The following is a 21,617-nucleotide window of genomic DNA, read 5'->3' as shown; positions in this document are numbered from 1 at the left end:
CACGAGCTACTTGTTTAGCTCACGAGCTTCGAGCTTTTTTTCCAGCCCTAGTTGTAATATGGTCTTATAGGGACTTATAAATCCTAGGAACCAAACAGGTAGGGATTTTTTAAAGACTTGGGACTAAAAAAAATCTTAAGACTTATGAACCAAACAGAGCCTGAGCCGTGGAATCCTCGACTTTGAAGTTTCATACTGGATGGCTTGAGGCGGAAGTGCAGCCTTGACTCGACTGGACCGCCTCCCATGTGGACTGTATGCTGTCCTTTCCCATCGTGAGCTAGCGCAGCTGCATGATGTGGGCGTCGGATTTGACTTGATTACGCACGGCTGCATGATGTGTCCTCTAATCAGCACTACATGGGCGGCTGCATGGCCGGCTAGGCACGTACACTTACATGCTTAGCTTGATTTGCTCGGAGAAGAAGAGTATACAATTTGGCTTTTCGACTAGCAAGAAAGGAGGAACCACACACACGTATTACAGCCTGTGCTATTTGATTTCCTCGGCCAGCTCGACTGATGCTTTTGTCTATCAAGACATGCTCGCGGTGCACTGCAAGCAGCTGAGCAAATTCAAGGTACGGTCCTTATTTTCTCGCCTTCTATTCCTTTGTCTCGGCTCTGCATGTATAGCATAGATATCTACAATATGATGCAAAAGGCGAGGATATGGTCCGCAGAGTGTTCGTCCACCGTTCGGCATTTTTGCTTATGATAATGCCTTTTTATATGGGGGCGCTTCTGATAATGGTTATGAAGAGTAACAAACTGGTCTGATTACCACCCAACCAATAATATATATCTGGCTCGGCTAAAAAAATCCTGGTTACAGACGTGAGGCCGTAAATTACGTGTTTTCAGGTGAAGATAGTCAATTTGAGGCCACGCTAAACATGTCTCAGCGAAGATACAACAAAAATTTCTTGATAATAATTGTTTTGATTCCACGAAACTGCTGGATGACATCTTACCAAATTATCACGATTTTGTGTGGAGTAACAGAATAGGAACTACTGAGGTAACGAACTCTAACTTGGGGTTTATGAAATAACGTTGCTAGCATAAAAAGTACAATATTTCTGTTGATGAACTAAATAACACATAATGATATTGGGCAATATGGAGGGGAGGGAGAAAGATAACAGCAATTTGACAACGCAAGAAGCTATCACGTTGAACTCCTTGAACTGCGTCCAAAAAAATTCATGGTTAATTAGTGTGCTTAACTTTTGTGTTACTGTGGTTACAAATAAGCCAACTTCCTAAATTATGATACTCTTTGGGAATACAAATTCCGAACATGGACTAATTAATAGTATAATCTATATATGAAGTGCAAGCCAAGAACTACTTAGTACCAAAATATTTGAAAAAACCTATTAATTTTACTATGGTAGTAGATACAAAGCCTATACATTAGCAGGCTGCTCCTTGCTGTGATCAGTGCACTACTGAACGCAGATATGGCTGTCGCTCCAGTAGGCATATTAAATGATAGGCTGTCTCAAGCAATATGGGCAATTGCTAAAATAAAGAGAGGTAACCACGATGAACAACCCGTCAGAGTGATTAGTTATAGCATTTTTTTTTTTGCGTGTGATTAGTTATAGCATGTTACATGTCAATATGTGTAGCTCGACTTTAAGCAGCCGGCCAGCACAGTAGGCAAGGCATAGTTTGCTGCCGCTGTCGATGGTGTATACATCCCATGTAGATTGTGAGAAGAGTAGTAGTGCACTGAAAGAAGGTTCAAGCATGGGGAATTAGATCGGATGATACCTATAGTGATTGGAAATTCAGGTTTGCCGAGAGGGCTAACACAACCATAATGGAAATTCCTGGTCATTGAGGTCTACCAAGATCAAATAATTATGTAATGTGCCGAAAGTTTTAACCATTGAGTAATGTCCAAAAGGTCCTCTAGTTTCTAAAAACAGAAATGTGATTTTGAAATAAGCATGTAGGTGTGAAGAATCAACCATAGGCGAATTTTGAGAAGTACAAAACATACAGAGGAACTACTACATGTACCCGAAGTCAAAATCTTCAGTGCTAGCCTTCAACACTATCGTAATTACATACAGCAAAGGAAGCTGGTAAAATTCAGTTAATGTCGGACACTATATATAGAAGATTCAATTAAATACTTACATTGTCGGATCAACTAATATAAGAAATCTGTAAATCTAGAAGCAGAATAGATCAACATCATATTCGAAGATTTTACATATAGTACTCAGCCCCCCTTTTCCTCCCTGATAAAAAGAAGCAAGAATTAGAATGGACTCGAATTGTTCCGTGATAAAAAAAAGATTAAGCATCGGATTAACGGCAGATACTTCTGATCAAACTTAAAGTATCTGAAAGCGAAGACATGAGTGTGTGACATAGTTGGGGGAATTTCATACTGTAGTTAGTTATCCTTTTTTCGTTTCTAGGTGAACAAAAGGTCTTGTACAGAATAATATAAAAACAAAAAATGCGGATGATATAAGGTACACGAGTCATGAAACACTTTATTGTGTAATTTCATTTATATTAGCCAAGTGTTATTGGAAAGTGTTATTCCTCTATCATCTGCAATGTAAAAAGCATGTTCGCTTCCCTCTTCTTTTTACGACGGAGAAATCAAGCAGCCAGAAAAGCAACAAAATTCTGCTCTAATCTGTACTCTCTCCGTTCCATAATATAAGATGTTTTTTGGCATTAGTGTAGTGTCAAAAAACATTTTACATTATAGAACGTAAGTAGGGAGTACTAAGAGCAACTCCAACGGGCCGACCCAAACGAACGGCGCTTTTGTTCGCTTTTTATCCGTTTGGGTCGGCTCGGCGGACACAAACGTCCGGGTCTGTGTTTGGGTCGACGTGAGCGCCCAACGCTGGCCCGACCCATTTCGTCGGCACGCCAAAAAAAGTGTTGCAAGCCTTTTAAAAATAAATACAAGCATTTAATTAAACATAAAAGCCCGCCATGAAGGCCGGCGAAAGTCCACGTTACATTAATTAAAATACTAAAAACTAGACGACGCGCTGCCCTAGGCGTCCTCGGCGCACGGTGGCGTCTGCATCGGGACCGGTGAGGTCGATCAACGTCGGCGCAGGGCCGGCCCAGGGGAGCGCCGTGTTCCAGACGGCGGTGATGTCGGGCTTTGCCGCCGCTGCTTAGGCCTGGCGCACCTCCTCTTCGGCCTCACGCTCGAGCATCTGCAGGTGCTCGCCCTTCCAGCAGTTCTCGGCCAGCCGAATGCGGCGCCAGTGGTCGAGGTAGGCCGCCTCCTGCTTCTCTGTCGCCCCAAGCCAGATTGGCGGAGCGCTGACCCACTCGCGCACTACTCCGGTCCAGGAGTAGCGCTCGAGGTAGGCCGGCTCCTCCGGCTCGGCTTTGGGCGAGGACGGCGGGGCCACCGGCGGCACGACGCAGTCGCTCGCCGCGGAGAGGGCCATGGCCTCCGCCATGGTAGCCTCGAAAGCCGCCTCGTCCGCCTCCCTCCACCGCTCCTCCTCCTCGCTCTCCTTGATGGCCGCCTGGTAGGCGGCCTCGGCCTCCTGGTCCTCGTCGCGGACGACAAGCGCGGGCGGCGGCAGGCTGTGGTCGACGCCGCGGACGCCGCGTCGCCGCGCCTCCTCGTGCTCGAAGGCTAACCATCAAGCCCAGTTGGGCCAGTCGACGGCGAAGTGCGGGCCAGCGCGCTGCTCCGACGCCAGCAACGCCCGCCGGCACCGCACCTCCTCCGCATGGGCCCTCACCGTCCGCGGCGCCGCCGACACTAGGATCCTCTCCGGATCCAAATGGCAATCATGCGGCAGCGTCATGTCCGGATACGGCAGAGGCACGCGGTGGTGCCAGTGCCACTCGGCCTGGTGCAACGACACGTTGATGCGCTGCCTCTGCCAGGGAGCGCGCGCTGGCGCGTGGAGGATGGGGAGGGAGGGGGAATGGCGAGCGGGGGCTTTGCCCTTGCGGCTGCTGCCGATGCCGGAGAAGAAACGCATGCTGGCAGTGGCTAGGGTTGTCGCCGGCGTGGGGGCAGGGGTGGCCATATGGGACGGGGGCCGAGTGGTAGTGGATGAGGATGGCCCCGCCGTATGCCCGGCTTAAAAAAGGATGACCGCCATCGCTGACGCGTGGGTCCAATGTGGGCGATCGTCATAAATTATGTTGACCGTCGTAGTTGGACGACCGCCAGGTGGGGACGCGGCGGACGGCGAGGAGACGTGCGGCGCGTCCGCTTCGTGTCTGCGCCGACGCATTTCAGGCGCAATTTTGGACCGAAAACGGGTCGGGCGGACGCCGGGCGGATACGATTTGAGTTTGGGTCGGCGCGTTGGGCCGCCACTTTTGTCCGCACCGACCTAAACAGACAGACACGGACAAAATGGGTCGCTCCATTGGAGTTGCTCTAATGAACACTACTTAGAAAGCATCTGACTAAATCCAAATTTTACAAAAATATTATAACAGAAGCACATCATTCATGCGAAAATGCCGAACGATGGACGAGCACTCTGCTGACCATATCCTCGCCCGCTGTTATCCTTACCGATCAGATCGCGCCCGGTATTTGCGCTCGCTCTCCCCGTAGAGCCTTTGCCCCGCTTGTATCCTGGCAGGCTGGCACCCATCGCTAGCTTTTTATCAAATGGCCGTATCGTCACGCGAGGACTAGTTCCCCGAAAACCTAGGCGGCTCCCGTTAGGCGACTAGGGTTTCGAGGGGAAACGACGGTGCGCGACCGATCTCGATCGACGCGGCGCACCAGGGCGGCGCCAGGATGTCTCACTCCGGCGCCGGCAAAGGGAAGGAAGGATCTCTCTCGCCGCGCGCGACGAGGGCCAGACTTGAGGAGGCAATGGGCAAGCTAGATCTGACTGAAGAAGAAGCTACGCCATTGGTGATGGACGACGTCGACGAGGAGGAACCGACGAAGTGGTCGCTGGCGGGCAAGGTGCTCCACCGCCACACCCTCCATATTCAGACGATCTTCAATGCCCTTCGCCCTGCTTGGGGAAACCCTAAGGGTTTGAGTTTCAATTCTGTCGGAGAGAACACTTTTGTGGCGGATTTCCCCACCAAGCGCGACCGCGATCGCGTCTGGGAGGGCAGCCCGTGGCACATCAGCAAGCATGCGGTCATCCTGTCGGAATTTTCGGAGTGCATGCAACCATTTGAACTTCAGTTCAATGAGCTGCAGATTTGGGTTAGGGTTCCTAACCTGCCGTTCAATCTGCACAATGAGAAACGGGGTTAGGCAGTGGCCAGGCAAATTGATCCTAATGCAAAACACATGCGGTTTGATCCCGTTGGTGGTTTTTTGAGGGCGAGAGTAACTATTGATGTCAGAAAGCCTATGAGAAGGTGGATCCTCATTGATTCTGCGGCTCGCGGTAGCCGTGACTGGTATGATATCCAATATGAACAAGTCCCAAACTTTTGCTTCTCGTGTGGCCGCCTTGGCCATCCGGACTTGGTTTGTCCGACGCCCGGTATTAGGGATGAGAAGGGCGATCTCCCCTTTTCAACCAACCTCCGCGCGCCGGAGGAGAAGAAGAAGGCTTCCTTTGGTGAGAACTCTGGGACGAACCAGCAACGTGCAAAATCAGCTAAGAGTGCAACCCCTGAGACTAGTTCAACCAGAGACGGCGATCCCGAGGTCAACTCTCCCAGGAAAAGGAACACGATTGGAAACAAGAGGAAAGTTGGGACCCCAAAGAAAGTTTACAGACCTTTAGCTTTGCCTGCCCCGGCCACATCTGAACAAGAGCAAGAAAACAACATGGTCACCATCCCGGCGAGTTCAGTACAGCCGGCTGGGGAGGGAACATCAGTGGACACGGAAGAGGAATGTGCACCAAAGAAGAAGAGAGACACACCCACCACTTCTGACAATTCGGCAGGAGCTCCTATGCAGCCCTGCCAGGAGTCATGAACTATCTAAGCTGGAACTGCCGGGGGCTTGGGAACCCCGAGGTAGTTCACGAGCTTCGCAACATCGCGAGGCAAGAAGGGCTCGCTCTGGTTTTCGTTATGGAGACAAAAATCAGAGGCAAGCGAGTTGAGGATCTGCGGCATACTCTAGGGTTTGTAGGCAGTTTTGGTGTGGACAACGATGGTCTGAGCGGAGGCATAGGACTGTTCTGGTCCAACGACGTGAAAGTGGAACCGAAAAATTACAGTAAGAATCATATCGATGTGCTGGTGCAGGAGGATGCAGGCAGTTCGGTCGGCTGGCGTTTTACGGGATTCTATGGAGCGCCCAAGGCAGCAGACCGCCACCATAGTTGGCGCTTCATGCGCACTCTGCATGCTATACCTCACGATGCATGGCTCTGTGTTGGTGACTTCAACGAAACCCTCTATCCCCATGAACACTTCAGTTTGTCAGCCCGGCCTGAGTGGCAGATGAGGAATTTTCGCGAAGTGACCGACGAATGTGCTCTCCAGGACCTAGGTTGGTCAGGTGTTCCATACACGTGGGACAACCGTCAATCCAGAGATGCAAATGTCAAGGCTAGGCTCGATGGGGCCTTCGCCAATGAAGAGTTCAGACTGAAGTTTGAACATACACGAGTACGGCATGTGTGTGCGGTGGAGTCGGATCATTGCTTTGTTGTGACAGAACTCAGGCACCACGCATTTCCACATCGCTCGTTCAAGAAAAAACAATTCCGTTATGAGAATATTTGGCAGTCACACCAGGATTACGAGCAGCTCATAGCGACATCTTGGCGCAGTTATAATCGTAACCCTGGTATGCAAGGAATTATGGACTCCCTTGGGGAGCTTCAACAGCAACTCGAGCCTTGGGGAGCCCGAGAGTTTGGTAGCCTGTCAAAATCGGTACGTAACCTGCAAAAACGACTCGACCGGCTACGACGTCATTTAGTTGGCCGCGGCCCAACAAAAGAGGAGAAAAGAACTGTGGTTCGGTTAAGAGATACGCTCCGCCTTCAAGAGATTTGGCTTCGGCAACGATCGCGAGTTCCATGGTTGCGTGAGGGAGATCGCAACACGGCCTACTTCCAGGCACAAGCAAGGCAGCGGCAGCGCACTAATAGAATAGTTTCTCTTACGAGAGCAGATGGAACTGTTTGTGCTACGGATACAGAAGTGAAAGAGGAAATTTTAGCCTTTTATCAGGCTCTTTACTCGTCGCAAGGTGTCCACGATGCCAATGCGCTGTTATCACATGTTCCCACCCGGGTTACACCGGGTATGAACGATCTTCTTTGCAAGCCGTTCGAACCACCCGAAGTGCGCCAGGCTCTGTTCCAAATGTCCCCATCCAAGGCGCCCGGAGTAGACGGTTTCACGGCGGGCTTTTTCCAACGCCATTGGGAGCTTCTTGGAGAAGATGTAACCAACGCAGTACTGGATTTTCTTAATGGTGGTGAACTACCCACGGGCATAAATGATACATAGATCACTTTGATTCCAAAGGTACGTCACCCCCAAAATATCTCACAGTATTGTCCTATCGCACTTTGCCCCGTTTTATACAAAGTGGCTGTCAAGGTGATTGCCAACCGCTTGCGCATGTGCATGGATGATATTATTAGTGAAGAACAAAGTGCCTTTGTCCCCGGTCGTTTGATTACTGACAACGTCCTGGTGGCCTTTGAAAGTGTTCATACGATGAAGAGGCGGAAGAAAGGGAAAAATTTCACATGTGCAGTCAAACTTGACATGATGAAAGCCTATGATAGGGTGGAATGGCATTTCTTGGAGTTAATCCTATTGAAACTGGGGTTCAGGGTCAATCTGGTGAGGTTGATCATGAAGTGTGTCACTTCCGTTCGCTTTGCAGTCCGGGTGAACGGAGAGCTGCTACCATATTTTTCTCCATCCAGAGGACTTCGGCAAGGATGTCCAATATCTCCATATTTGTTTCTCCTTTGTGCCGAGGGCTTCTCGTCTCTCTTGAAGAACTATGGCAACTATGTTGACAGAGGTATTCGAGTAAACTTCAGAGCCCCATGGGTGAACCATCTTTTGTTCGCCGACGATAGCCTTATTTTCATCAAGGCGAACACGGAAAGTGCAACAAGACTTAATCAGATCCTGCAGATCTATGGTGATGCTTCCGGACAATGCGTAAACAGAAGCAAGAGTGCCATTTATTTCAGTCCGAATACTCCTACAGACCTCAGGCAAACTTTGAAGCAACTGCTAGGTGTCCAAGTGGAAGCGTTTTCAGAGCGATACCTTGGCCTACCTACTGCCATTGGCAAGATCAATAGTGGAACGTTTGAACATTTGGGCGACCGAGCTAGGGGGAAAATGCAAGGCTGGTCCGAGCGTTTGTTTGCATGCGCTGGCCGGGAAGCATTAATCAAATCTATTGTTCAGGCGATTCCTACATTCAGCATGAGCTGCTTCCTTCTGACAAAGAAGGTGTGCAAAGGCCTCACGTCCAGCATGGCGAAGTTCTGGTGGGGAAGCTCCCTAGATAAGCGATCCTTGCACTGGATTGCCTGGGACGAGCTGGCCACGCCGAAGTGCAAGGGCGGAATGGGTTTCCGCGATCTCCGTATGTTTAACTTGGCTCTACTAGGGAAACATGGTTGGCGTTTCATGATGAATCCGAACTCTCTATGTGCCAAGATGATGAAAGGAAGATATTTCCCAGACACAGATTTCCTACATGCCCCGGTTCCCAAGTCCTCATCAGCCACTTGGCGGGCAATTGTGGCGGGCCGTGAAGCATTGCAGGCTGGTCTGGTGAAACGAGTAGGCGATGGATCGTCCATAGCAATTTGGGAGGATAAATGGATTCCTTCCACCATCAAGATGTCTCCTTTGTTCCGCCCAGCTAACACCATGGTGGAAACCGTGAGTGAACTGATAGACCCACTGAACTGGACATGGCGGACAGAGCAGGTTCGGGAGATCTTCATCGCGCCGGATGCAGCAGCCATTTTGAACATTCCGTTGCGGCACGGCGGGGGCGAAGATACCTATGCATGGGCCTTTGAGAAGTCAGGCATTTACTCTGTTAAATCGGCGTATCATGCTCTCGTGAATCAAAAGGAGCGACATGCTCTAGATGAGGGGCAAGTTACCGGCACTTCAGTGGATCAACAACATGTGTGGAATGCCATTTGGAAACTCAAAGTAGTCCCAAAAGTCAAGGTTTTTTGGTGGCGTGTGATGAGAGGAATTTTACCGGACGAGTGCACCCTCAAACGCCGCCATATGAAGCAGATTAGCACATGCAAGGTTTGTTTGGCAAAATAAGAAGATCTGGAGCATGCACTTATGCTTTGTTCACATGCTCGCCGGTTCTGGGAGGAAACTCGGCTGCTCTTCGACATCAACTTGCCAAGGCTGCACCCACACACATGGCGCAAGGACATTTTATGTGATCAACGCTTTTCTGAGAAGGAAAGAGCGATCCTAGTCACGGTGATGTGGGCAATATGGACATCCCGCAATCGGCTCACGCACGAACGGGATGGAATTGATCCTGTCTTTTCTGTAAGACGGATACGCGAGGATCTAGCTCTACTTGAGCTACCGAAGCAGCAAGTCTCTATGCTGCCAGGTTTTGGATGGCGGCCGCCCGACGATGGATTTATGAAAATCAACACCGACGCTGCTACACATCTTGATGATGGCAACGCAGGGGCGGGCGGCGTCGCTCGTTCGGCATCGGGCTTCAAGGGTGCATGGTGCAAGCCGATCCCTGGGGTGACAGATCCTCTCATAGCGGAGGCTCTAGCGCTCAAGGAAGGAGTATTACTTGCAACACTACGAGGCTACACGCATGTGATCATGGAGACCGACTGTCTAGAGGCAGTAAACCTCTGGAACTCTCGCTACACCGATCGCTCGGTGATAACACCTATCCTAGATGAAATAGGAGAGCTAGCTTTTAGTTTTTCTTCCTTTACTGTTCAACATGTAATGAGATCAGCGAACAGTCCAGCACATTTGTGTGCAAAGCGTGCTTGTACGCTTTCAGTGACTGAGAGCTGGCTAGACTCTACCCCACCGTTCTTGATCAGCAGCCTTCTGGCTGACTGCTCAGCGAGCATATTTGTTGAATAAAGCTTTCTAAGGTTTCCCTGCAAAAAAAATGGCCGTATCGTGCGACATGACGCGACCGTGTGACCAACGACGATTGATGTGGTTAGCCTTTTTCACAGTCTGAAGTGACCCGGCTGTCTACCAGATTCACTCCACCACTCACGTGACCACATTGAATAATAATCCGCCATTTAAGACCAGGTTATTAGTCAGCGTGGTGTACAGAGAGTATCATCTTAACAGCCTTTATGTCAAAATGCATTTTGGTAGACTTTTTGAAAAATATATTTCCACAGCGCAAAAAGAATTGTACATACAAAACTGCAGACGTAACACGTTTAAGAAAAAAATTCATAACAATATAATTTCATACGTGACGTAGACAAAAAATACGTAAATGAAAATGGATCAAAAGAAATTATTGTTGGGCCGGCATTTCTTTTTGTATAGTTTGCAGACCATAATATTTTTGAACGAAATTTAACCGATCCGCCGTGGATATGTATAAGTTTTCACATTTTTAGAAAAATATTAAAACAAAAATTAAGGGAAAAAGAGAGTTTTATTCCATATTGATAGAGTTACAATCCTGAGGTAAAACTTGAAATTTGATTTGTTTTTTAATCATTTGAAAAAGGGGATCGAATGCACTCGCCCACCAGAAAGTAATGTTTTTAGATTTTACCAATCTGCTTTTTAACCGGCACCTTAATATTTTTTAGTGGGACCGGCACATTAAACTAATCAAGTAGATTTGATCAGTGACCCTGGACTAATTTTCCTGTTAGATGAAGAGACGCGCACTGTGCATTATGGAACAATGGCAGGGTCTCCTTTTGTCACGTCCCGATGTGCAAAAAGCTCTGCGTTGTGGCCCACCACCCATAAGCTACATTGTCAGGTCAAATCACCAACTGCTTCTCTCGTGCGGCATGTGTACTAGCTCGGGTTGGTCGCACGCCCAGATCCACGAGAGGAAAGCGAAACATGTGTGCCATTCCTGTACACCTACTGCCCCTAGTATCTATTGCTAAGAAACGAGCAGGGGGAACAACGAAGTGATGTTTGCACATCTCCAGGAATCGTTCGATGGCCATGATTAAGTCCACACGAGCCGCCGTCCACAGAAAAGTTGCTCTCTTATCATAAGCCATTATCTATGTGCTCCGGTATGCCACTCCTTCAAACTGAACCCAAGTAAACAATATGTGAAAGATATAGTTCTTCATTAAATCTCATTTTATTACCAGTCGCTTCTAGAAACAATATAAATTTTCATTGTTTTGCTCAATACTGTAGCATATGTACTTTGTAGACATTTTCCAAACATATGGGGAGCTTTAAAGAGTTTGTCCACAGAGATGGCAAGTTTTTTTTTTGTTAACATTATTGTGCGCTGTTGAAGGTTTTTTTTTTGAACACGTGCGCTATTGAAGGTTGAGTATACATGCAGGGCCATTGTTTCTTTAAGGCATATAGTTCACTGAAAAGGATACAAAAGCGAAAGTTATCTTGACTACATAGTATAAAATTCTTAATATATTTTTTCACTTTTTCATGACAAAATAAGTTCTAATTATTGGAAATTGGTAGGTTATGATATTTCTATTATTTTCAGCCATTTTCTTATTATACAGGCCTGACGAGTGGGCCCTCAATGCACGTACATTGCGACGGCGTCGACGGAGCGAGCTCCGAGCCGTGGCTCGAGACGTTGCCGCCGGTCTGATCCGTGGACCAGATCAGGAGCTTTCCGCTAGCGCCGGCAGTAGAGACAGTAAATGCAGTAGGTGGGCCTTGGGTGGGGGTTGGTTGTGGGGGGTGAAGTTGGATTAGGGCTCCATCTAGGGCGGCTATACGGCGGGGAAAATCTATTGCGGCGACGGTGATTCCGCTGTGCAGCAAGATCACGCGTGCGGCGGCTGCCATGGAGTTCTTGATGCAACCGATAAACAGGTTAGGATCTGTCCGATGCAGACTTCTTCCCCGTCGATTTGAATCTTTTTTTTGTGGGTGATTGTGATTGTGATGCAATCTGCTTCTGGATTGATTAGAACTCTGCTGGAGGAGGTGAACGAGAACAACAACACGATGGAGCCCGTGAGGTTCCCAGTCACCTCTCCGACAGAGATTGAGCTGCCAGCAGCGCAAGTTTCTAGTGCGGGCGGGCAGATCTGTCGTGACGAGGCTGCTGCTGATCCTGGGAGTGCAGGGAAGGCTCAGAGTTCTGAGCACTCTGTAGAGCAATTGGACCCAAAGACTCCAGGCTGGACACAAAGGTAATACTGATTTGCAGACTGAAATTGATCTTCATTTAGTATGACAGGCATAGACTGGAACCTTGTCGTAGCTATGTAATTCAGAACACACTGCTTGATGCGCCTGAGGAGCATGTTCACTTTGTGTAGAAACAAATTACAGTAGAAAATTTTAGCATGACAAAAATTCGTCGAACTTGTCATCCGCTCATGATGATCACTGAGTTGTCGTTGAATCTACCTTTGCTGGTGTATTATGGAAATGTATTTGCCTAACAAGTGACGCAGTCGTTGATCAGTCGCACTGAAATGCTCTTTTCTTTTGGAATGGCTGGTAGAGTGCGGGTCGGTGCTTCAGCTCTAGGCCTTGCCCTGGCAGGGTGACAGCTCTAGGCCTTGCCCTGGCAGGGTGACAGCTCTGGAGAAAACCGTACGACAATTTGCAGAGGAGCCAGGAGACATTGCCATTGTGCCAAAGATAGGGACAAGTTTCGACACACTTGGTGAGACCTACGACTTCTACAATTTGTATTCATGGGAGAAAGGATTTGGCATAGGATATGGAAAGAGCAGGCTAAATGTGAACCTGACAAAGTGCATGCAAGAGATAATTTGTGGATGTGCGGTATGGCAAATGCATAGTGAACTAACCAGTATTTTTTAGTAGATGCCTGTGAGTGAAAATTCGCAGGAACTTGACTGAATATGCCTTTCTATTTTGTGTCCACAGGGTAAGCCAATGGTAGAAAATACACGTTCTTGCCGCTGTGAATGTCCAGCTCTCATAAGATTGTTGCGGTCCAAGGATAATGGATGGTACATAGCTGAACATGGGGATGTAAACATAACCATGCACTCACGCAAACTTACGGTCAGACACTGCACTGGCCATATTTATGTTTACAGCAGGGACCTTGTCAAGCAGCTACGGCAAAACAGTGTCAACCTTGCCAAGGTGTACGGCATCATCGGGAGCTTTTTGGCAAGATGGAGAATGTACCTTTTACAAAAAGAGCATTGCAGGATTTGTGTGGAAAGATAAGCCGTGAGCAGTCCGAGGATGATGTCAAGAAAACAATGGAAGTGTTCCAAGAGCTATGTGCGCAGGACCCACAGTTCACGTATCGAGTACAGGCCGACAGCGAGGGCCGAATCAGCACTCTGATGTGGGCAACGGGCAACAGCAGGCCGTAGTACAATTTTTTTGGTGATGTTGTCACCTTTGATACGACCTACCGGACGAACCTGTATGACATGCCTTTTAGTTTATTTGTGGGGGTGAACAATCGCTTCAAGAGCATTATACTGGCTGGGGTCTTCTCCGAATTTGTTAGGATAATAGGTGGTTCTGCGCCGCAAGCAACCTTGACAGGTAAGGCACGGTATTCTGTTTTATATCAGTTTCTCGTTTGTTGTACGTAATTATAATATGCTAATAGCGGTGAACCTTCATACCTTTTCAGATCAAAACAGGGCAATGGAGGTTGCCATAAAGAACGTGATGCCTGGAGCAGCTCACCGATGGTGCAAGTGGCATGTGCTGAAGAAGGCAAAGGAATCACTTGGTCCGTTGTACTAAAAAAAGAGTGATTTCCATCCTGAATTCCACAAGGTTGTGAATCATATGTTAACCATAGATGAGTTCGAAGATGGTTGGAAATACCTTATAGAGAAGTACAACCTGAAGAACCACGACTACATGACTAACCTGTACGAGATAAGGCACAAATGGGCTAAGCCGTACTTTAAGGGCGTATTCTGTGCAAAGATGACCAGCACACAACGGAGTGACAGTGCAAACCACATGTTGAAGAACTATGTGCCCCTTGGAAGCCCAATGCATATCTTTGTAAGGAAGTACATGAACTTAATATTTGACTGGGAATCAGAAGAGAATTATGAGGAGAAGCGGACAGCAATCGTAAGCACCATCTGTATGTTAGCTTTGTTGACCCCGAGACAGTCAGTTGCAAGTAATCTGGTGTTTGCTTTTTGCAGGGGAGGCCGCTGATGCAAGCAAATATGGGCATATGGCAACCGAGAGACATGCCGGGAAAATATACACAAGAGCTATGTTCGAGCAATTCGGACACATCCTTTATGAGTGCAGTGCATATCAGGTGGAGGAGATAGAGAAAGGTAAAAGATATGTTACCATACATACTGATGCAGTGCGTAGAGAGAAGTGGTGCAGAACTTCATACAATGTCACAGTTATTAAAGGAGGTGAAGAATTTGATTGTGAGTGTGGTCAGTTTGCACACATGGGTCTGCTGTGCAGCCATATCCTAAAAGTAATTTACATGGCAGGATGGTGTGCATATGTTATCTGGTCTAATTTTCACATCGTTTGGATCGGCACTAAAATTGAATTCTGTGAATTCGTCTCCAAAAAATGTGTAGGTACTTGACTTCATTCGTGTCACCGAAATACCAAAGAAGCACATAGTTAAAAGGTGGACCAGAGATGCAGGAGATATCCTGCCGGGACACCTGATGCAATACGGGAGGGACAATGCTCAAGAAAACCCATTTAGTTTCCGGCATTTCAATATGTACATGCAAGCTATGGAGCTTGTGCGGATGGGAGACTCAAGTGTGGCAGCTTATGAACACCTGATTTCATTGTTCAAGCGCTGTGCCGCAGAGATGAAGCCGTTCACAGACATCCGAGATGGTCTGGGTCTCGAAGACAGGCTAGCGGACAATATAAAATATCCGGATAGGATACAATCTGAAGTTGATATATGTCCAGGGGGAGGAACTCAGATCACAGTGGGTGATGGTGACAGCAACTCAGCTAACGAATCTGCAACTCTGCTAACGAAGTTATTACCACTGATTAAAAGAAAGCAACTGGGCAGACCAACAACAAGTAGGGAGAAAGCACCATATGAGGGATTAAGAGAACAAGATTTTGTGGCATTTGCAGGCAGCAAGGGCACAAATGCACAACTTGCCCGGAACGCGGGGATGTGCCAAAACAGCCTCGTAAACCGGCAAGATGCAAGAACTGTGGCGTTGAAGGGCACCGGCGGAACAACTGTAACAAGGCAGCAGAGCTTAGGTTGAAATAATTAACTGGAAACATGACCGGCTTTGGGCATAAACCAGGAAACGTCTTCTTGTAGTTCATCGTTTGTAATTCCTTTCATATCAGGGTGGTATGAACTGTAAACTGTTTGAACTAGCCATAGTCAGGTAGTTGGATTCGTACAACTGTAACGGATATGTGGATTTTTCCTGTGAGGATTGTATAATCTCATTTTTCTGAATTTTATCTGGGAGTGTTGATATTATTCTTGGTTGTTGCAGTGGGCTACTATGGTGTCTGAACCATGGTTGATTCAGTCTGTTTAGTACGTAATGTCTATGCCAGCATGGACAACCTAATTAAATTCAGAGAATAAGTTACAGTAAAGATGCGTTCAATTAAGTGCAGGCTGGCGTGTGTTTCAGTATCTGACCATTTTGCTTACTGAAGGAGGGGCATGCGTAACTGCAGTTTGGCAACTGTTGTGTCATGTGTTGGAGCCTGCTGGGCAGGATTCTGTTTGAAATTCGAAACACACGGGAGGGAGATGTGGCTCAACGGCTCCGTTGGAGCAGAATCAATCACTGGACGATACATTCCGTCGTTGTCCGCCTGATCCGCTGCTGAGCTAACTGACGGCGTTTACTGATCCGTGGGCCATATCATATTTCGGGAATTAACAAGGAGGAGCATATACATAGAGATATACAGCCTGCAGCACAGATTGCGAGATGAATGATTGGTGCAGATTCCGAGCTCCTGTGAGCTCGGGCTCACATAGGCACTTTCGGATGTTTATCTCACGGAAAAGAAACATCTGCCAAAGTAAATAAAAATTGCACACACAACCCTGTATACCGAAAAAGGCTTTCGCCCCGCTTTATATTATAAAGCCAACCGCACAACAAGTATCCAACAAGGTCCAACACACAAACACGCACATACACACACGAAGGTCCACAGGGACAAATAGTACAATAAATGGTCAATGCTGAGGGCACAGCACAACAAGCCCTAACACCAAAACACACGCCACAAACCACAAAGCCGCCAGGCGGTCTAGTCAGGCTCAGGTGGAGGAGGCGGCAGCGGGGGAGCCACGAGGAGCGCCATCGAGCGGAGATCGGAGAGGAGGGCGGTGATGACGTCCCGGTCCTGGGGGCGGCTAAGCGGCCGCCAAAGCTGCAGGTAACCACACAATTTGAAGATTGTGTCAGTCGCACGACGGAGGGGCACCTTCTGAATAACAAGCTTATTTCAAATGTTCCAAAGCGTCCAGGCGAGAACCCCAACACACAGACATCTAATATGGCGGTAGCGAGCAAGGCAGGCGTTAAGCTCGGCAAGAAGGTCGGGGAAGTTGGTATTACACCACTGTCCGCCAACCGTTTCGCAGAAGCAGGCCCAAAGGAACTGGGCAGAGTGGCACAAGAAAAAGATGTGGTTAGCATCCTCAATCGTGCCACAGATGGGGCACATCCCATCACCCGGCCCATTACGCTTGAGGACCTCAACCCCAGAAAGGAGGCGTCCACGGATCCATTGCCACAGGAAGATCCTGATCTTCAGCGGGAGGCGGATGTCCCAGATTAGGCTAAATGGCTCCGGGGCCGTCGAGGGCGCAATGGCGCCGTACAAGGACTTCGTGGAGAAACGTCCAGAGGGCTCGAGGCGCCAGGACAGAACATCCCGGTCCTCCGCCACGTCCATCGGTAAAAGTGCGATGTCTTGGAGGAGGGAATCCCAGGCGGCCACCTAAAGGGGGCCAAAGGGGCGCCGAAAGGCGAGACGCCCTAGGTCAATAAGGGTCGTCTCGACAGAGACCCGAGGGTCAGCCGCAATGGCAAAAAGTTTTGGGAAACGTGCCGCCAGGGGGGGCGTCCCCTAGCCAGCGGTCGAACCAAAACAAGGTCGAGGCTCCGGAGCCAACTGAGATGGATGTGCCGATGCGTAGTACGGGCAGAAGCTGGATCAGGGACTGCCAGAACTGGAAATACGTTGGCAAAAGGCAAGAGGTTGGCCATGGAGGTACTTATTACGGATGATGGCGAGCCAGAGGCCTCCCTCCCCGTTGGCAATACGCCACAACCATTGGGTCAGGAGGGCAATGTTCATGCGTCGAGAAGACAGGATCCCAAGGCCCCCCTGGTCTTTGGGCTTGCAGATGTCGGGCCAGCTCACCATATGGTACTTCTGCTTGTCGCTCTCGCCAGCCCAGAAGAACCTCAACTGGTATTTGGCCACACTAGTAGAAAATGGGGCAAAGGTCCAGGCCGGGTCAGCCCATTAGTCCCGGTTCAGTCCAGAACCGGGACCAATGGGGGCATTGGACCCGGTTCGTGAGCCCAGGGGGCCGGCCGGGCCACGTGGGCCATTGGTCCCGGTTCGTCTGGACCTTTGGTCCCGGTTGGTGGGACGAACCGGGACCAATGGGCCTCGCTCATGGCCCACCACCATTGGCCCCGGTTGGTGGCATGAACCGGAACCAAAGGCCCCCCTTTAGTCCTAGTTCATGCCACCAACCGGGACCAATGGTGGTGCCTATATATACCCCCTCGTGCAAGAGCAGAGCACACTGCTCTGTTTTTTCTGGCCGAGGGGGAGAGGGCTTGGTGGTGCTCTAGCTCACCTCCTATGCACACAAGGTGTTTGATGGAATGCCCGAGCCACACTACTTAAGCTTTCTCCTCTCCAAGCTCCATTTTCCTCAATATTTGTCTAGGTTTAGTGATCCGTCATGCCCCGTCCCCGTCTTCACCGCCGTCGATCACCCGCGCCGAGCTCATCGCCGGCACCAGCGTGGTGAGCCTCTTGTTCTTATCTTTTTTCTGAAAGGAAAAAAATATTCTTACTTGTATGTTTACATAGATACTTGTATTATTTTCTTACTTTTATTATTGCATCTTATATAGTGCGATGGTTTTGGTATCCGCCCCGTCGGCCCTCGTCCTGTCTATGATTCGGATGTGGTATATATATTATCTTTATAACTATTGGTTCATTTATTGTTTGTGAAAATTATGCCGACCAACGCGACATAGATTTTATTTATCTAGGATGTATGTGAACCGGAAATTCCAACCGACCCTATTGTCGAGAGGTTAAATTTAGTTGAAGAAGAAAACAATTTCTTGAAGGAAAAAAATAAAAAAAATTAAGGAGGAGAAGATGATATTGGAGTTGCATGTTGCGGATGTCTCGATGATCACAAGATCAAGATGGATGCAATGCGCTTGAAGATTAGAAAGATTAGAAAATATGCCATTCATACCGAGGCTTGGTATCATTATGCCGTTGGATCAATTGTTACCTTGGTTGCGATTATGATCGCATTTGTTTTCGCATTGAAATGTTTTACATAGTTTCAATGTATGGTTTAACTAATTAGATGCTCTGGAGAGCTATATGTTGTTAGATGAGAACTATATATGTACTTTGGTTTTAATGTGATGATGAACTTCTATTAATTTGGACACTTAATTATATATAATGCATGCAGATGAACCGACAATGGATGTACGGTGACAGACACACCTCCGAGTACATTAAGGGCGTGCATGAGTTTCTCGATGCGGCCGAGGCAAACAAGCAGAATGGTTTTATGTGTTGTCCATGCACTAAATATGGGAATACGATGTCTTACTCTAACCGAAAAATCCTTCACACCCACCTGCTTTACAAGGGTTTCATGCCACACTATAATGTTTGGACGAGGCACGGAGAAATAGGGGTTATGATGGAAGACGACGAAGAAGAAGAGTACGATGACAACTATGTGCCCCCTAAATACGGTGATGCTGCAATGGGGGGAGCTGGTGAAGATCAAGAGGAACCAGAAGATGTGCCCAATGATGCTGCAACGGGTGAAGCTGCTGAAGATCAAGAGGAACCAGACGATGTGCCCGATGATGATGATCTCCGCCGGGTCATTGTCGATGCAAGGACGCAATGCGAAAGTCAAAAGGAGAAGTTGAAGTTCGATCGCATGTTAGAGGATCACAAAAAAGGGTTGTACCCAAATTGCGAAGATGGCAACACAAAGCTCGGTACCGTACTGGAATTGCTGAAGTGGAAGGCAGAGAATGCTGTGCCTGACAAAGGATTTGAGAAGCTACTGAAAATATTGAAGAAGAAGCTTCCAAAGGATAACGAATTGCCCGACAGTACATACGCAACAAAGAAGGTCGTATGCCCTCTAGGATTGGAGGTGGAGAAGATACATGCATGCCCTAATGACTGCATCCTCTACCGCAACGCATACAAGGATCTGAACGCATGCCCGGTATGCGGTGCATTGCGGTATAAGTTCAGATGAGATGACCTTGGTGATGTTCACGGCAAGCCCCCCAGGAAGAGGGTTCCTGCGAAGGTGATGTGGTATGCTCCTATAATACCACGGTTGAAACATCTGTTCAGAAACGGAGAGCATGCCAAGTCGATGCGATGGCACAGTGAGGACCGTAAGAAAGACGGGAAGTTGAGAGCACCCACTGACGGGTCGCAGTGGAGAAAAATCGAGAGAAAGTACTGGGATGAGTTTGCAAAGGACCCAAGGAACGTATGGTTTGCTTTAAGCGCGGATGGCATTAATCCTTTCGGGGAGCAGAGCAGCAATCATAGCACGGATGGCAGTAAAGTTAATCACAAACTTGTGATTCACACAAATTTCAAAGAATTCAAATTTTAACTATTCAAATTTGAAAACTAATGGCACTAACAGAAAGTTTATAATTTTTCTAAAACTAATGGCACTAACAGAAAGTTTATAATTTTACTAACCTAAAAGCAAAAAGAATTAAAAAATAGAGCAAAAAACAAAAGAAAATAAATAATACAGAAAACAAAACAAAAAACTGGAAAAAGTTAAAAATAGCAATAATAAGTATTTTGTTGTAAGTAGAAACAAAATAAAATAAACAAAGCAACAAAGAAAACAAAAAAACTAAAAAAGTGTTTTCAAATTTGAAAACTAATGGCACTAACAGAAAGTTTATAATTTTTCTAAAACTAAAAGCAAAAAGAGATAAAAAATAAAGCAAAAAACAAAAGAAAATAAATAATGCAGAAAACAAAACTAAAAAACTGGAAAAAAATAGGGCTCGCCCCTGGCCCATGACCATTAGTCTCGGTTTGTGCCACAAACCGGGACTAAAGGGTTGGCCCTCGTTGCACCCAGAGTTTAGTCCCACCTCGCCAACCGAAGGGCGCCCACATCGGTTTATAAGCCCGTCCCTCTCTGCCTTGTTGAGCTCCTCTCAAAGTGAAAATAGATGCCCCTATACAGGAAATTTGACCTAAATTCATAATGAATTTCTCTGAAATTCGTAGAAATTGATTATGAATTTAGGTCGAATTTTCTCTATAGGTGCATCTATGTTCATTTTTTAGTAAAGTTAATCACAAACTTGTGATTCACATAAATTTTAAAAAATTCAAATTTAAACTATTCAAAATTTATAACTAATGTCACTAACAGAAAGTTTATAATTTTTGTGACCTAAAAGAAAAAAGAAATCACTAAAAAACTATAAGTATTTAGTTCTAAGTAGAAATGAAAAAATAAATAGCAAAAAATAAAAAAATGCCTATAATATTTGTTATGACTAACTAAAATTACCAAATTGAGTATAATGATAAAACACAGTAATATTAAATAGCAGGAAAAAGAATGACTCAAAAATCAATTTTTATAGTAAAGTTATTCATAAACTAGTGATTCACACAAATTTTAAAAAATTCAAATTTAAACTATTTCAAATTTTAAAACTAATGGCACTAACAGAAAGTTTATAATTTTTATGACCTAAAAGAAAAAAGAAATCACTAAAAAACTATAAGTATTTAGTTCTAAGTAGAAATTAAAAAATAAATAGCAAAAAAGAAAAAAAATGCCACCTACTAGGCCACCACGGCCTGAATACGATTAGAAGCCCATCCATGGGCCAGGATTCAGGCCCGCAGAAGGCCCAACAGTCCCACAGGCATAGCGGTGTGTGATTAGGCCCATAGGCCTGCAGTTCTGAGGAGTTCGATGGAGATGGCGAGGCAGCGCCTTATAAATAGGTGCGGCCGCTCCTCAGCTAGCGAGGTGGGACTAAACATCCCACTGCACCGCGGCTTTGGCAGGTGCAGAACATTGGTCCCGGTTGGTGCCACGAATCGGGACCAATGCATACCTTTGGTCTTGGTTCGTGGCACCAACCGGGACCAATGCCCCCCTTTAGTCCCGGTTGGTGCCACCAACCGGGACCAAAGGCCTGATTTCGCCAGCCCAAAGGGCGGGAAGCGGCGGC

The 21,617-nt window shown here is 47.2% G+C and overlaps 1 pseudogene; it reads left to right on the top strand.

Moving 5' to 3' along the window:
- The first annotated feature begins 5,928 nt into the window (after positions 1 to 5,928).
- On the top strand, positions 5,929 to 15,572 carry LOC119333155 (annotated as a pseudogene).
- The last annotated feature ends 6,045 nt before the right edge of the window (positions 15,573 to 21,617 follow it).

This window comes from Triticum dicoccoides, chromosome 7A (genome assembly GCF_002162155.2).
Source record: "Triticum dicoccoides isolate Atlit2015 ecotype Zavitan chromosome 7A, WEW_v2.0, whole genome shotgun sequence".
In the NCBI taxonomy this organism is placed as follows: Eukaryota; Viridiplantae; Streptophyta; class Magnoliopsida; order Poales; family Poaceae; genus Triticum; species Triticum dicoccoides.
The sequence above is the reverse complement of the archived record's forward strand: the minus strand, read 5'-3'. Positions and strand labels throughout refer to the sequence as shown.